An 18,073-nucleotide genomic window follows, 5' to 3' on the forward strand; every position below is an offset into this window, starting at 1 on the left:
AGATCGGTTCTTACCCACGCTACTGTGCATACACTTTTGATGGAGACTTCGTTGTTGTGTTTGGTAACAGCGTTTTTTTTTCTCAAATCCAAATGTTTCTTTTTTCTTTTTTTTTACATCATATTTGGGACTTGAGCTCACTTATATGCGGGTTTGGCCGCTTACAGTTCCAATCAGAATCGCGACCACACTGGACTCTGAACAATGCGCAGCTGACACCGCTGGATTTATTATGTCGGTAACGTTACTTTCTCCTGCCTCTTGTTTATTTTACCAACGTAACAGGTTACTTAACGTTAACATGTTATTACTGACTGCGCTTAAAGCTTCCATGCTGGTTCATATGTTGCTTTTATTTTTCTTTCATTTCTGATCACTGTTGGGCTACGTTACTTGTAAGTATACAAATGGGTGCTTCCGTGCCTGATGTTAATGCCACACCCAGCACAGTTGACTGGCCATATTTAGTTTAATATTTGAGAAAGGTATGTTTGAGAAGGGATGTCAGAACCGACCATTACAGTCTTTTTTTCCCACTTTCCCTCTCTTCATACACAATGTTCTATGTTTTACATTTCTCTATACAAAGGTTTAAGATGGGAATTGTTTCATTTCATCGGGGAGGGAGATTAACCTGGGAAGGATATGTTTATCCAGGAAGGATTGTATCCAGGGAGATACGTAAGCTTGCAGTTTCCTGCGGGACTGGGGCCCCCCTGGGGTGAGTATGTGTGTGAATGTGTGATGCATGTTGGTCCCCCTTTTTTGCCCCCCCCCCCTCAGCTCAATTTCAGATACAGGTACGACTTAGGGAACCATGTCAGTGAGTGGTAGAAACATCCGCTTCATCTCCTGGAATGTTAAAGGGATGAATACTGCCATCAAAGCTAACAAAGTGACCAGTCACTTGCAGCATCTTAAAGGTGACCTTTGTTTTTTACAGGAGACACATATCCGCACCTCAGACATTTCTCGAATCAAAAGATCATGGATGGGACACCTGTTCCACTCAGATTTCTCTGAGAGAGCTAGAGGTGCCGCAATTATTATAAACAAGAATGTGGCTTTTGAACCAGTCACCACCATAGCCGACACCAATGGTCATTATGTTATAGTGACAGGTAGATTACAGAATACTCCCGTGGTCCTGGCCTCACTGTATGCTCCAACCTGGGATGACGACAAATTCATGTCTAATTTTTTCTCCTCCTTACCTAATATCAGTGATCACTATATTATCATTGGTGGGGACTTCAATCAGGTTCAGGATACAGTACTAGACAGGTCATCCTCCACACTCTCAACAACGTCAAAGTCCGCCAACATTTTAAAATATCATGCTGAGCAACTGGGCTTAATAGACCCTTGGAGAACTAAATTCCCCTCCAACAAGGTTTACTCATTCTTCTCACATGGTCACCACACTTATTCACGGATAGATTTCTTTTTACTTGATAATGATCTAACTCACAATGTTCGCTCCTGTGACTATCACAGCATAGTTATCTCTGACCACGCCCCCACATCTGTAGAGGTTAATTTCTCTCGTGGTAGACCACCTTCCAAACCATGGACATTTAATACACATTTATTAGCTGAGCCGGATTTTAAAAGCTTTCTTGCTACACAAATTCAGGTCTTCTTTGACATAAATGACACATCAGATGTTAGTAGTGCCACACTTTGGGAGTCCTTTAAGGCGTGCCTCCGCGGACATATAATTTCGTTTGTCTCCCATTTCAAGAAGCAAGAACGTTCAAAATTGATAGAAATTTCAGATGCAATACGAGAACTGGATAGACAATACTCACAGAACCCCTCTCCAGCTCTATATACAAAATGGCTTCAACTTCAATTGCAGTACGATTTACTATCAACCGGTCAAGTTGAGAGACTCCTCCTGCGTACCAGACAGCGCTTTTTCAAACAGGGAGATAAGCCAGGAAAACTTCTTGCATACCAAGCACGTGCGGAAAGTACATCCCGGCTGATACCTAAAATACAGTCACACACTGGCGAGGTCACAACAGACCCTATAAAAGTTAGTAATGTCTTCTCTGAATACTACTCTAAATTATACTCATCCGAGTCATCACTGTTTGACTGGGACAACTTGAATCCTATAGATCTATTGACTCTTCCCCAGGTGGATGACTCTAGCGAGCTGGGCGCTCCCATAACAATTCTAGAAGTTAAGGATGCAATAAAGTCACTACAAAGCAGTAAGGCACCTGGGCCTGATGGCTATACCACTGAGTTCTATAAAACCTTTTCAAAAGTACTCGCCCCAATCTTAGTGAGGGTCTACAATGATGCCTTCTTAGTAGGCTGTTTGCCCTCTACTTTATCAGAGGCTTCAATTACACTGCTGCTCAAAAGGTCTAAGGACCCACTCCTCTGTGGCAGTTACAGGCCGATCTCTCTTCTTAATGTGGACTTAAAAATACTGGCCAAGGTTCTGCCGTGTTGTCTCCAAAAAGTCGTGCCGGCTCTGATTCACCCCGATCAGACAGGTTTCATCCACGGAAGACAATTCTTTTTTAACACTAGAAGGTTGTTTAATATACTCTTTTCCTCCGCCACCGACTCACCTGAAATAGTGCTCTCCTTAGACGTGGAAAAGGCGTTTGACAGGGTGGAGTGGGGGTACTTGTTTTACATACTTGAAAAATTTGGTCTAGGTGCCAATTTTATCTCTTGGATAAAAGTCCTGTACTCCTCCCCTGTAGCGTCGGTCTATATTAATGGCACTAGATCAAGCCAGTTCTCACTCTACCGCGGCACCCGCCAAGGTTGTCCATTATCCCCATTATTGTTCGCCTTGGCCGTGGAACCACTAGCCATTTGGTTCCATGGAGAGGACAGATTTAAGGGCATTACACGGTTTGGGGTGTCTCATAAACTGTCCTTATACGCTGACGATTTGCTGCTCTACGTTTCCGACCCACTGTCTTCCATTCCCGTAATCCTGAACATTCTGGAACAATTCAAAAAGCTTTCTGGATACAAACTTAACCTCCAGAAAAGTGAATATCTACCTATTAACCCTCCCGCGGAGAGACTCCCCCAGGCTCCATTTCCCTTTAGACGAGTCACCGAGGGATTCAAATACTTAGGAGTCTTCTTCACCAAATCTTTTAATGAGCTATTCGCAAAAAATGTCCAACCCCTGTTAGATCGTCTTAGGTCTGACCTGTCTAGGTGGTCCTCCCTCCCTCTATCACTTTCAGGACGCGCAAATCTGATTAAAATGACAGTTGCTCCTCGTTTTCTTTATGTGAGTCCACTATACCAACGCTAGACTAGCTAGGATTTATCCAGACAGAACAGACTCATGTAACAGATGTAAACAGTCTCCAGCTGATTACATACATATGTTCTGGTCATGTCCGCGGCTTGCTGAGTTCTGGACAAACATTTCTGATACATTAAGTACCGTCTCGGAGACAGTGATAGACCCTGTCCCTCTCAATGCCCTCCTTGGAATTGCCGAATCCCAACCTATGTTTCCTAAGGCCACAAACCAAGTTATTGCATTTACTACTTTACTTGCCCGAAGGCTCATACTTCTTAAATGGACCCACTCTTCCCCTCCCACTCACAATAGCTGGATTCAGCAGATACTACACTGCATCAAGCTTGAGAAAATTAGATACTCATTAAAGGGTTCTCTACAGACATTCCGTAAAACTTGGCAACCCCTCTTAGAACACATTGACACCTTAACTATCAATGAAGAAACTGACTGATCAGAGCTGACCCCCCCCCCCTCTTTTTTATTATTCATTATTCACTCTTTTCATGTTATCCTTATTTTATTCCTTTTAGTTTCCCATCTCTCTTCGTTTACCATGTTTTCTCTCAACTCTCTTTAGTTGGCCCCCCCTTTTTTCCTCCTCCTTCCCCTCTCCCTTGAAATGAATGTGTGTGTATGAATGTGACCCCAGGGGAACGGGCGGGATAGTGGGCGGGGGGGGGACTGGAGTGGAGGGTGGGAAGGGGGTTCATTGGATGGGTGGTGGGGAGGAGGGTTCATGGGATGGGTAGTGGGGAGGGGGGTTCATGGGATGGGTGGTGGGGTGGGGGGTTTCAAGAATTGGGTGGGCTTGCTTTGAGGGATGGGTTTTTGTATCACTAGCAGGACAATTATAACACTGTTGTCTTTATTGTTCCACCGCTAACACAATCATTCTTAATTCTACTGTATAACTGTATAAATGCATTTGCCTTCCTGTGTGAAAAACAATAAAATTATTTTGGAAAAAAAAATCCACTGTGGTGGCCACTGAGAAACAGGGAATAAGCCGAAAGAAGAAGTATCTGTGCTAATTCTACTGTTTTTTTCAATGTAAATGAAAAATTGGACCATTAAAGAACTGGTCAAAGCCAAAAAGGGTCGGTCAGTCTCTCTCTCTCTCTCTCTCTCTCTCTCTCTCTCTCTCTCTCTCTCTCTCTCTCTCTCTCTCTCTCTCTCTCTCTCTCTCTCTCTCTCTCTCTCTCTCTCTCTCTCTCTCTCTCTCTCTCTCTCTCTCTCCCTCTCTTAAATGATTAATGATAATCCAGCCAGATCATTCAAACAAGATAGTATTTCCTTGAATAGATTTAAAATGTCAGTGTTCTAAATGAATGGATGTTTTTGTCTCCAGCAGTGTTTTGCATCCTTTTTTTCTGTGGACCCACTTTTAAAAATGACAAACCATCACGACTCAATTCACAATAGGCCTTATCTATAAACTGTAAGAAGAGAGAATTTGTGCATAAATGAATGTTCCTGACCATTTTTTACTGTCATTTCCGCATCGCCTTATATTATCTGGAATAGGTAAACCAGCCATTTCCAAATGATATACGTTTGATAAGTCACAACTTCAATTTATCTACGTGTTACTGAAACATACATGTTAAATTCTTTATAAATGAGACCAAATAAATACATTTAGTTAACAGGCTAGCTCACTGTTTTTTCCTTCCTCTCATCAGTAAAACAACATACACATTTTAAATACTCTATAAATGAGACAAAATAAGTGCATTTAGGCGGGGTTAACAGGCTCTCGTTTTTATCCTCTCATCAGTAGAACAAACAGAAGGTACACCAGCCTTTCATATTACATTCAATGTTTTAAGTACCATTATCAGAACGATACGAATATTCAGTATCAGAAACACTTCTCGTTGAAAGTTTTCTGAAATGCACATGCCTATTAGTTATTTTCTGAAAAAAAAAAGGGGGGGCACAGTTGCCCAGTGGTTAGCACTGTTGCCTCACAGCAAGAAGGTCCTGGGTTCGAACCCCATGCCGTCCCAGGCCCTTTCTGTATGGAGTTTGCATATTCTCCCGGTGTTTGCGTGGATTTTCTCCCACCATCAAAAAGACATGCATGTTAGGGTTAATACTCCTGTCTGTGCCCCTGAGCAAGGCAATGGAAAGAAGAACTGGAGTTGGTCCCCGGGTGCTGCAGCTGCCCACTGCTCCTATACAATAGGATGGGTTAAATGCAGAAGAACACATTCATTGTAAGAATATAATTTTTGGGCGACACGGTGGCACAGTGGTTCGCGCAGTCGCCTCACAGCAAGAAGGTCCTGGGTTCAAGCCCCGGGGTAGTCCAACCTTGGGTGTTGTCCCGGGTCATCCTCTGTGTGGGGTTTGCATGTTCTCCCCGTGTCTCCATGGGTTTCCTCTGGGGGCTCCTGTTTCCTTCCAAAGACATGTAGGTCAGGTGAATCGACCGTACTAAATTGTCCCCAAGTGTGAATGTGTGTGTGTGTGTGTGTGTGTGTGTGTGTGTGTGTGTGTGTGTGTGTGTGTGTGTGTGTGTGTGTGTGGGCCCTGTGATGGCCTGGCAGCCTGTCCAGGGTGTCTCCCCGCATGCCGCCCAATGACTGCTGGGATAAGCTCCAGCATCCCTGCGACCCTGAGAGCAGGATGAGTGGTTTGGTTTGATGTACGGATGGATATAATTTGTTGTAAGGTACAATGACAAAATAAAGTGGCTTTCTTCTTTCGTCTTCATTATCAGAACAAGTTGGCTTGTGTTTAAGTGCAGCTGTTATCAAACAGTCAATCAAGCAATATGAATGGTCAACAATCAATTCGTCAACCACATCAGGTCTATTCCATGTCAAATCTCATTAGGCCCTTTATGTGCTTTTTACTTATCCTGAATGCTATCTTCTTTTCACCCTTTTTCTCTCCAATTGTATCTGGCCAATTACCCCACTCTCCCGAGCCGTCCCGGTCACTGCTCCATCCCCTCTGCTGATCCGGGAGGGCACCTGACAGTGAGGAGTTTCACCAGGGGGACGCAGCGCGTGGGAGGTGAATACTTTGTTAGTAACAATAGTAGCTACATTTGCAGATAACCACACGACTATTTTCAGTTTATTTTTGTTTCTTTTGGATGCACACGCTAGCTGGGCAACGTTGGTATTTAACAGGTGCAGTCTTTGCGGACGTCAGCCAGCTTGTGGACCGATAACAAATGTAAAACGTTAGTTGGCAGTTTATTAGATAGCTAAACTAGCACTATTCTGGTTAGTGTTCTAGCAAAGTATGTGGCTTTGGTTGACAGCATGTGAATTTGCAAAATGCGCAGTTGGTCACCGCATTTTGATGGCTGCTTAGCGGTTTTATCCTTGAAACAGGCTAGCGAAAGCGCTATGGTTTAGAAGTAAGGCTGACTAGACCGGTTAGCTACTGTGAGGTCGTTAGACTAACGCAGACTTGCTAGTTGGCTTGGTAGGTAATTGATTTAATGTAAAGACAGTCAAATGTGAGAATACTAGTATCGCAAATAACATCTAGAACAACTGCAGTGCAAACTAGGGATATTGCTGTGGTTGTTTTACGATGGCCATATCAGCTGATTAGCTGGCCTTTTTATTTAGATGTAGTTAGCTAGCTAGATTTTCTCAGGGTTTCCTGTATGGATGTCATTTTTGGTGTCTCAGTTTACTAGCTAATACAGCATGCTACCAATTTAACTGTGTAATATAACAATAATATGATGGGGATTGTTTATCCAATGTGTATAGAAGCAGATAAGGTTTTATTCTGTGCTTTAATTTAACATATGAATTCTCTCATGTTCTTTTTTAGAGAATGCAATGAGAGCTCCTCAGATTGACCGTGCAGTGGGCCTGTGTAAAAAGCTAGTGAGCAGTTTCTCCTACAGCTGGAGGCATAAAAAGGAGCTTACAGAGGCACAAAGGGAGCTGAAGCTTCCAGAGCATGCACTGAAGATGGAGTGCCCCACAAGGTGGGGATCGAGGCAGGCCATGATAGAAAGAGTCCTGGAGCAGTGGAGGGCCATTGCTCACGTCTTGTCCACTGATAGAAAGGCCCGACACCTCATCCCCACATGGCAGGACACTGACGTCCTGGAGGCCATCAACAAATACCTCCGCCCTCTGACTGAGTTTATTGATCTTTCCAGTGAGAAGTATGTCAGTGTTTCCTTTGTAAAGCTAGTCCTCCACCTTTTCAGCTCCTCTATCCTGAAAGTGGAGGATGATGATCCAAACCTAACATGCACCATCAAGACCAAAATACTGAGCTACCTGGATGAAAAATACAAGGACCCTCTGACACAAGAACTGCTTGACATGGCCTCTGTTCTTGATCCACGGTTCAAACTGAGATACGTCAGTGAGGACAATGTTGCAGCCAGACTTACTTCTGAGATGGCGAGGCCTATGCCTGTAGGCATGGTAGTAAGTAATTATTGTGATTACATACAGATACAGAATTTATTATAAATGAATGAAATGAAGTGGATTAAAATGTGCTATGAAATAAAGTGCTGTAATCTACTTTCTGGATGTGGATGTTAAATATGTTTCATTAGATTGAATTTGGTATTCATATTTTATTTACCATACTCTTTTCAAGGAGACTGATCCCCACGTTGAGACTGCTGAGGATGCTCCAACTTCAAAGAAAAAGAAGACCTTGGGGAGCTTCTTTAAAACCACTGAGGGAACCACACCAAGACCCTCTTCCCCCCAGGAACAACAAGCTATAGCCTCTGAGCTACAGTCTTACCTACAATTAGGCCACCTTGACAGTGAGGAGGACCCGCTGGACTGGTGGAGGGAACACCAGAGACTCTACCGACTCTCAAAACTGGCAAAAAAATATTTGTGCATTCCGGCCACAGGTTCCCCTTCCGAGAGTGTTTTTAGCACGGGGGGAAATGTGCTGACCTGCCTACGCTCATCGCTCAAGCGGGAAAATGTTGACAGGCTGGTGTTCCTTGCTAAAAGCCTATGAATACTGTTATTTAACCTTTTCCGCATAGGCCTGAATTGTTTTAATTTGGTTACATTACGTAATGGCATATTTATTTTTAGTTAGCCTATATTTTGAGCACAATTTTATTTATATTTTGCTTATTTTGCTTTTTTTAAAGTCCTATTTTGATGCAAATATTTGTACAATTGCAGGCAGTGCTCTGTTTATATTCTGTGCTCTGTTTAGAGCCTCTGTTATATGGGAAAGTGCAATAAAAATATTTTCCCCTAAAATCAGTGAATAACCGTGATAAATAATCATGATCTCAATATTGATCAAAATAATCGTGATAATTTTGGCCATAATCGTGCAGCCCTACAAGAATCAGAGCCTCCTCCCCCAGTGACTCGTAGTTGCATAGAGCTAACCCTCTCATTCCCCGGGGAGAACTCCAACATGGTGGAGCTCAACCAGGGACTTGTGAGTATCCCCATACCTGCCCGGCGCCTGTCAACTTGGCCAACTCCGGAAAAGTAAACAGTTCAGCCCCTCTCCACGAATTTGGTACCAGATCCAAACTAGAAACTTGACTATATTACACCAATTTTTGCCTTCCTGCATTGGCTTCCTATCCATGTTAGATCAGACTACAAGGTGCTTCTGCTGACTTGTAAAATCCGACATGGGCTTGCCCCATCTTACCTGTCTGATCTCTTTAAACCACACATTCCATCTCGAGCTGTTCGCTCTCAAAATACAGGGTTCCTGTGTGTACCCAAAGTTAAAAAGAAGTCAGCTGGTGGCAGGGCCTTTTCCTGTTGGGCCCCGTTCTTGTGGAAACGCCTGCCTGCTGCCGTCAGACAATCAGTCTGTTGAGTCCTTTAAATCCAAACTTAAAACTCATCCTTTTTGCCTTACCCTACATTTGGTTGCCTTTAAATTAAACTCCACAACCTGTACTGAATGGCAGATCGGTTTCTGTCTCAATGTATTTACCAAGCACTGCTCTGCCGACCAGATTATAGAGTATAGATTATTGACAATTGCAAACTGTTCTCTTCTCTCATGTCTTTTCTCTCTCTCTCTGAATGATGCCTTCTCCTTTACATTTTTCTGTATGTGAATGGTGTGATGTGAGTCTCCGGTAACACTTTCTATTAAGCTTGCACCTGTAAGGCCCAGAAGCATCTATGATGCCCTATAAGCATCTATTGCATCTATAATGCCCATACTTTCCTATAATGTGTATTACAATGACAAACAGCTATGGCTGAAGACTGTGAAATAGCACTGAAGTCTCATTATGCATCTCTACAAAACTTCAGCAAAACAAGTTGGCTATGATGCATTATGACATTTGACAGATAAACCGGCTAATGAGGACATATTTATAATGCATAAATCCATTTTAAATTGATATAGTGTATCATAAAGAGGGTTATGAGCTGTTGTGGAGGCGTATACATGGTTATAATGAATCTTACAATGACTTATAGCTACACTTATAGGGCGTTATACATAAATGCTTATAGAGCATTATAGATGCAAGCTTCATAGAAAGTGTTACCGAATCTCCTTTGTGCGCATGTGTAGTCTTTCCTCCTGTCAGGTCTCCATGGTGATGGTGGTCGCATGGCTCAGGTCCTGGGCTGTTCCGGTGGCATCTGGGCACTGCTTGGCATCCTCCTCATCATATTCTTCATATTATCTCATAATTCCATTATAATTCTGTTATCCTCTTTCAATGCTGTATTCTGTAAATTGTTTTTATACCTCCTCTGTTGCTCTTCCTAATGTTTCCTCATATTTTTTCTCCCTGTTAAAGGTTTTTTTTTTAGGGAGCTGCTCCTTATCCGATATGAGGGTCTAAGGACAGAATGTTGTGTTGCTGTAAAGTTCACCGAGGAAATTTTGTAATTTGTGATATCATGTACATCAATTGAGTTTCGCTACTTTTCTGCTATAAAATAGTTTTAAAATGAAATTTGTAGGATTCGACTTAGAGACGAGAGAGACATTGGTTGTAAACAAACTCTTTACTTAGAACTTAGCAAAGTTAGGATACTCAGCCATCAGGCTACATCTGCGTTCCCTCCAGTTCGGCTCATACTTAACATTACTTCCTAGTCTCGCCTCGCGAGAGCCCCCCATCAAAGACTAACCAGAGAGCATGCGCATTAACACAAGTCCCAATACATTACACCCCTTTCCCCCAGTCAACAAAATCTGCCAAGTGGCGTGGAGGGTGCCGGTCTCTTGCCGGACGCTGCAGAGAGGTATTGGGCACAAGAATGGACACAGGACCAGAGGGATCTTCAACAGACCTGCTGGTCTCTGGTCGTGGCGTTTCAAACGAGGTAGACTCGAGCGGCCCATCTTCAGGTGACTGCTCACCAGGAACAATGGATTCTCCAGCGACCACATCCGTGCGTGCAGTCACTCTACCATGCAGCTGATCCACATGGCGTCGATGCATTTGCCCATCTGGAGTCTGCACTCTATATGAAACTGGGCCAGTAGGATCAGCTATCACGCCAGGGACCTATTTGTGTCCCCCAGTGTAGCTCCTCATGTACACAGTGTCCTGTGGCCTAAAACATCTGTTTGGGCCTTGCGGCTTTTCTGCACTCACCTCCTGCTTGAGGTGCATCTCATTTTCATAGTCAGGATGAAGGCGATCAAAGGCCGTGGTAAGACTCAGGTTCATGAGAAGCTCGGCAGGGCTCTTTCCTGTTGCTGAATTGGGGGTCACATGCTGTGAAAGCAGAAACCTAGCCAGGCGTGTCTGCCAGTCACCGATAGTGATCCTAGACAGGGCCTCCTTGGTTGTCTGGACCATACGTTCTGCTTGGCCATTTGAACGAGGATGGTAAGGGGCCGTAGTCACTGCTCTGATGCCATTCTGTCTGGCAAACTCTTTGAATTCTTCCGATGTGAAGGCTGCACCATTGTCAGAAACAATGACATCTGGCAACCCGTGAGTTGCAAAGAGGAGCCTCAGTGTGCTGATCACTGCAGAGGACGACATTGAACTCACCGTGGCAACCTCTAACCACTTAGAGTGTGAGTCCACAATTATGAGAAATGTCTTCCCCTGGAATGGACCAGCAAAGTCAATGTGTAGCTGGGACCATTTCTTAGTTGTCCACTCCCACAGGATGCAGCTGTGCTGTTAGTGGTGCATGACGAGTTCTCTGGCAGGTTTCACAGGATTTTACTGTCTGCTCTATTGCTAAATCCATACCTGGCCACCAGGCATAACTCCTCCCCAGGCCCTTCATATGAACAATGCCTGGGTGTGCATCATGCAGCATGGCCAGTACCTCCTCCCTCGCCAGGATGGGAATAACTACACGACTCCCCCATAATAGGCAGTCCTTGTGTGCGGACAGTTCATGGCGCCGGGTGAGAAACGGCTTGAAACGGCTGTCAAGTGTATCCACTGGCCAGCCATGCAGGACCCAGCGCAGCACCCGGGACAGAACTGGATCCTTCCGAGTAAGGGCGGCAATGTGTTTTGCATTCAGTGGGGCTTCAGGCGCCATTTCCAGTAACAGCACCTCCATGGGCGGAGGGGTCTCACGCATACCAGCGGGCAGTGGTAGGCGACTGAGGGCATCAGCATTTGCTAGCTGTTTGCCAGGGTGGTAGCACAATTCGTAATCGTAGGCCCCAAGAAGAACACTCCAGCGTAGCATGCATGGGGACAGGACAGGTGGCATGGGCTTAGAGTGGTGTAGCAGGCCCAAAAGAGGTTTGTGGTCAGTAAAAAACCACAAAGTGGCGACCAGCAAGGTACTGGTGAAATTTTTTGACTGCAAAAATGACCGCCAAGGCCTCCTTATCTATTTGGGCATAATTTCTTTCAGTGGAGGATAGTATCCTCGAGGCAAAGACGATGGGAGTTTCCCGGCCATCGGACTCCATATGGAAGAGCAGCGCCCCCAAGCCATAAGGCGAAGCATCACAAACAATGGCTAATTGTTTTGTTCGTCATAGTGTGTGAGCACGCCATCAGCCTGAAGCAGTTGTTTTGCAGCAGTGTAAGCTTTTTCATGTGCATCAGTCCACTGCCAGGGTGCAGACTGATCCAGGAGGCGGTGCAGCGGTTCTAAGATGGTAGCCTTGTTTGGAAAAAAGCAGCTGTAAAAATTGAGTAGGCCTAGGAATGACTGAAGCTCCATTTTGTTCCAGGGTGAAGGCGCCTTCTGAATAGCCTCAACTTTCTCCATAGTCGGCCGCACGCCATCCTTGTCCACACGAAAACCTAAAATTTCAACTTGGTCAGCAGCAAACACACTCTTCTCCTTCTGTAGCCGCAATCCTGCTTCTGCGAATCATTCCAGCACTGCACAAAGACGGTCATTGTGCTGGTCAACAGTCTTTCCCGCTACTAAGACAACATCCAGGTACAGTTGCACGCCTGGTATACCGGCGAGGAGTGTATCCATGAAACGCTGAAATATGGACACAGCTGTCGATACTCCAAACTGCAGGCGGCGGGCCCGAAACAGCCCGCGATGGGTGTTTATAGTGAGAAGCTCTGCAGCCTCGTCGTCCAGCACCAGCTGCTGTTAAGCTTGTTTGAGGTCCAATTTACTGAAAAGCACCCCCCTGCCAGTCTGGAAAACAGTTCAGCCACCGTAGGAATGGGGTATACATCAAGTTTCACAACTGTATTCACAGTGCAGCAATAGTCACCGCAAATTCCTAAGCTGCCATCCTTTTTAACTACTGGTACGATGGGTATGGCCCACCTTGAGTGTCTCACGGGTTCAAAATTACCCTGAGCTACTAGCTTGTTAAGCTCCTCATCTAGCTTCGGCTGAAGGGCAAAGGGCACCGAACGTGCTTTAAAAAACTTGGGTGATGCTGTCGTATCAATATCAATAGCAATTGGAGGGGTTCGTGAAGCTCCGAGGTCCTGGAAGACCTCTGCATATTCCGTTAATATGGACTCCACGGATTGTAAGCATACTTGGCGCACCCCCATTACAGAAATGCCCAGTGCCTCAAACCAGTCCCTGCCCAGTAGACTTGCCCCCTGACCTCGAACAATAATCAGTGGTAAGGTCTTGTCATTGCCTTGATACTGCACATCCACAAAAATCTTCCCATTAACTTGTAGTTCTGCTTGTGACCATTGTCTAAGCACACTACTGTCCTTGTGCAGTAAAGGCGGCTGGTCAGGCCACAAGGTGTTGTAACTGCCCTCACTGATCAAGGAGCATGCGGCTCCAGAGTCCACCTCCATTACATGTGTTTTGTTATTCAGGATCACAGTGGCTTGATATGGCTTTTTTTACGTGAGCATACAGCTGCCTGCCCATGGTGTAAATGTCATATTCCTCTTCTTGTTGCCTAACAGTGTGTGTGTTGTTCGGATTGAGGAACTGTGTCAGAAGAATCTGCTGATGCGACATCCCTGCTCTTTTTAAAACAAACACGAGAAATGTGCCCCTTTTTTGCAATAGTGGCATACAGCAGAGGTAAATTTGCAATGTTGTTGGTTGTGTGTGCCTCCACAACGAAAACATGGCTTTGCACCACCTTCTGCTACTGTTTGTTTCACCTTCAAAACGGTTTGACTTTGTGCAGTCTGATGAACTTCAGCTGACTGTGGTGGTCCCAGCTGGTTTGGTTGTAGTATTCGCGCATTTGACGTGGCTGTTTCCGCTGCAAGGGCTTTCTCCTCTGCTGCTTTGAATGTGCATTCCTTTTCAGGCAACAGGCGGCGCTGCAGCGCTTCATCTAGCATCCCACAGACAATTCTGTCATGCAGCATGGCTTCCAGTTGGTCACCAACAGCGCAATGCACTGAGAGTTTACGGAGTTCAGCAATGTAGCTGGAGATTCCTTGGCCTTGCTTTTGTTTGCAATTGTGAAACTGAAAACACTGAACAATTTGTGACGGAGGAGGACTGCAGTGGCGCTTCAAGGCCGATACTAAGTTTTCATAGGTGACGGCTGTAGGAAGGACGGAAGCGACCACCGAACGTAGTGTAGAATACGTTGCAGCACCACAGACGCTAAGCAAAATAGCGCGTTTCTTCTCCTCTCCATCTACTCCATTTGCCAGGAAAAAACATTCCAGTCTCTCAATATACTCCTCAATGGCAGTGTCGCAGCCTTCATCAAACTCTTCGATGCGACCCAGCGTGGTCATGGTTATGTCGTTAGGCTACTCACAGATTCCTCAAAGCTGTAGTAGAATATCGGAGGTTGCTGATTTCCATCAATAAACTGTTCAGAACTGTTGGAGTTCGGATCCGCTTCGTCGCCAGTGTAGGATTCGACTTAGAGACGAGAGAGACATTGGTTGTAAACAAACTCTTTACTTAGAACTTGGCAAAGTTAGGATACTCAGCCATCAGGCTACATCTGCGTTCCCTCCAGTTCGGCTCATACTTAACATTACTTCCTAGTCTCGCCTCGCGAGAGCCCCCCATCAAAGACTAACCAGAGAGCGTGCGCATTAACATAAGTCCCAATACATTACAAAATTGTTTGTGTCAGAGACACCTGTACAATATTTGCTATTATGAGAAAATTGCTTTTACTTTTCAAATTACAAAACTGTTATGGACCAAATCATGTGTGGAAATCCAACGAATTTCTGAATTTGAATCTATTCTACAGTCTGAAAAATCATTGTGGTGGACGAAGAGGAACAGATTAGCCTGTGAAAAAACTGAAATGCTTCATTTTGCAAAGAACTTGCCAACAATGGTGAAAGAGAAGCCCTAAATGGCCATTTCCAATTAAAGGCATAATAGTTTCTTGTTTTTTAGACTATTGTCACTTTGTTCAATGTTCAAATGATACTAATATAATTCAGCAGAAAAATAACTGCTCTATAGCAGGTTTACATTTCACTCATTGTGTTTGACGTTATATAACATTTAATCTATTTCAATTTTATTAATTTCAAGGCTATGGACCATTATATTTTTTATCTGAAATGTAAAATTTAACTTAAAACAGAAAAGACTGCTGTAGCATCTTTGTTTTATTTGTTGTGATAAATTAACAACCAGTTGTTAACTCTGATTTCAAAATGCTACAAATCTTTTAAGGTCACTTGGGCCTGTTTAAGTAAAGAACCAAAAATCTAATTTGTGTTCTCTTTGTTGCCTGTTGCTGTCCAGACCCACGGCACCCCTCTGCTGCGCGCATTTAATGAAGTGGAAGCGTTTTGGTCAGACTACTCCGATCAACATTGAAATGTATAAATTAATATATCAAAGAATAACGAGCGCGCGATTAGCAGAAGCGCGTGCTACTAAACGTCCCTCTCAGGTCGTCCATGAGTGAGGGGCCACGCCGTGGAGGGGCGGGGGCTGGAACTGCAGATTAAATCAAGTTAAGGCTTGCAAGCGACCTGTTTCATCAATACAGAAAATAAAGCAAAATAAAACACTCCAAAATCCCAGATGTTAACAGTATGTCAGCTGATAAGTTGTGGACAGAAGAATGCAGCAACAGTGTTGAAAAACACTAAAACAATAAAAAAATGGCGTATAAAAATGTGCACGATAACCTAAAAGTTGATCATTCATAGAGTTGGATTTGCAATTGTGAGATCCCCAGAAGTTGTTTTTAGTGTTTCTGTCGTCATTTTGCATGCCTTTCTGGCCCACCGATCCACTTAACACATCCCCGGTGTGAATTTAGGGACAGATATTGATGCTGGATTGCAGTCGGTTTTTGTGCGTTTCTTGCTGGTTGTGGAGTTGGGTACTTGGAGTGACGGCTCAGCTACAGAATGGCATGGGAAGGTCCTGCGCTCCAGAAAGTGCCCACAGGTTCTAAAATATGAAGTACATTTTAAGGCTTGTATAGTGAACACATTTAATATTTCTGTACCAGTAATTTTACTGAAATAATTTTAATTCATTCTGCGGTGTGTTTTCCATTTTAAAAACAAACAACAAACCGGCCGTTCCAGAACGTGTAAGAAAGAATCTGTCAATCATGTTGCGTTCGATTTGGGCGTCGTGCCTTATAAAAGGCCGCACAGCGGCGACGGAGTCAGGTGGTGATTCGCGGTGGACAGAACAGGTCAGACTCCCGAGTCGCAGACAGAGAAGTGCGATAGGAAAGATGAAGCAGGACGACGTTCACCACCAAGGACATGAAAACGCAAGAGCTGGTCTGAACCAAGAGTCCGGTCAGCAGGTAAAAACAGGCCAAGCCATTTAAGTTAATTAATTTGTTTACTTTGCATATTTAATTTGATTAACTGCCTTTTTCCATTTTCACTCGTATAAGTCTAAATTATATAAGGGTGTATGTTTCACTTAACGACTGAATGTCTGAAAACTTTGGACTGTATGTTTATAACGTTAAAAAAAAACGAAAAAACGGGCCAAGCCAGACAGATGCCAAGTAGTACCGGCTGCAGCCTGCCGGAATGCGGAGTTGGACGTCCTGTCTGTCCAGCCCCGCCCACATTCATTACGACACCGTGCTTCGCTCCCAAGCCCACATCGACTACCCACCGCGCTGTTGATTTAGCATTTTACCCCACAGGTCCAGCCCCCAAACCAGTTAGCTCTTACTAATATCTGCACAACAGCAGCAGTTATTGTGCATGTTGGCTCAGTGGAAAGCCTGGTTTATACTCCGTCACACGACGGCGACGCTGCCGCTCGTTTAAAATAACTGATCTAGCGTTACATGCTAACAACGCGACGCCATGTGACTAACCAACCTACATAGCCTCACGTTCATATTGAGGCGACAATCGCTGCAATCAAACGCGTTTGATTCCTAATAAGCTTTGAACGAGCGTTTAGATTACTGTAGCAAGGCAATTTAACACTCACCGACATATTGCGAGTTTCTGCTTCCAGCCTCCTTTTTAACCCGGAACCGGAAAAGGGAAAAGGTCAGGTGAATCCTAAAATTATGAATTTGGATTTTGGATAAATTACGAAAATAAATTCTGTAGCGAACAAAGGCTTATAATATTGACACGTTTTGTTCATCAAGATAATCCCCAAAAATCAACCCCCCTTTTTAACGAATTTTGAGCCACACAGGCAATTAATGGAAATTTGAAGCACACAATGGCTTCAAAATTAACAGTCGTGATATTAACGGTCATAATTTGTGTCGGGACTCACCTCTTCAGACTTCATCTGTGATTTATGTGATTTATGATGTTTGTTTTTCTTTCCCTTTTGTATCTGTCCAAGTGGGAGAGTACTGCTGGCGTCGTGTGTGGCTGCCGCTTCTCCCTCTCGTAGCCCCCCTTCCCATCCGCCCCTGCATGTCTGTGTTACGTTTATCTGTCGTCGTTTCACCCCGTTTATTGTAAAGCGACTTTGAGAATTAGAAAAGCGCTATATAAGATTGATTTATTATTACTATTATTATTATTATTATTATTAATATTATCATTATTGTAGAACAAAACGTGAAACTCTCAGGCTTATGTTAAACAGTAATTATTTTCGGCATAAATCGCGGTCACTGTCAATCTACTGTGGGCGGGGCTGGACCTGTGGGCGGGGCTGAACGGCCAACTCTGCCTTCCCGCAGGCTGCAGGCATTACCTTCTCAACAAATGAGGGGGGAAATGAGACAGTTCTTGTAGTGATACTTACAGACTTCGTGTTTGCCACTGATGTGTTGAGCAGATCTAATTACAGATATTCACTGATATTTTCCATCTGTTGTGTAGCAAACAACAAAACAAACAAACAACAAAAACAGCGTGGCTGCCGTCCGCCAGGCAGTGGTGGAGTTAAATGCCGCTCTTTCTGCTACGAATGCCATGGAGCAAGACGTGGAATCAGTCATCCTGGACAAAGATGTGCTCCTGCTGAGAGA

General features: G+C 44.2%; 1 pseudogene; it reads right to left on the reverse strand.

Moving 5' to 3' along the window:
* Positions 1-9,674: 9,674 nt before the first annotated feature.
* Positions 9,675-14,402, reverse strand: LOC130118560 (uncharacterized protein K02A2.6-like; annotated as a pseudogene).
* Positions 14,403-18,073: the final 3,671 nt, after the last annotated feature.

Source organism: Lampris incognitus, chromosome 9 (assembly GCF_029633865.1).
Source record: "Lampris incognitus isolate fLamInc1 chromosome 9, fLamInc1.hap2, whole genome shotgun sequence".
Lineage (NCBI taxonomy): Eukaryota > Metazoa > Chordata > Actinopteri > Lampriformes > Lampridae > Lampris > Lampris incognitus.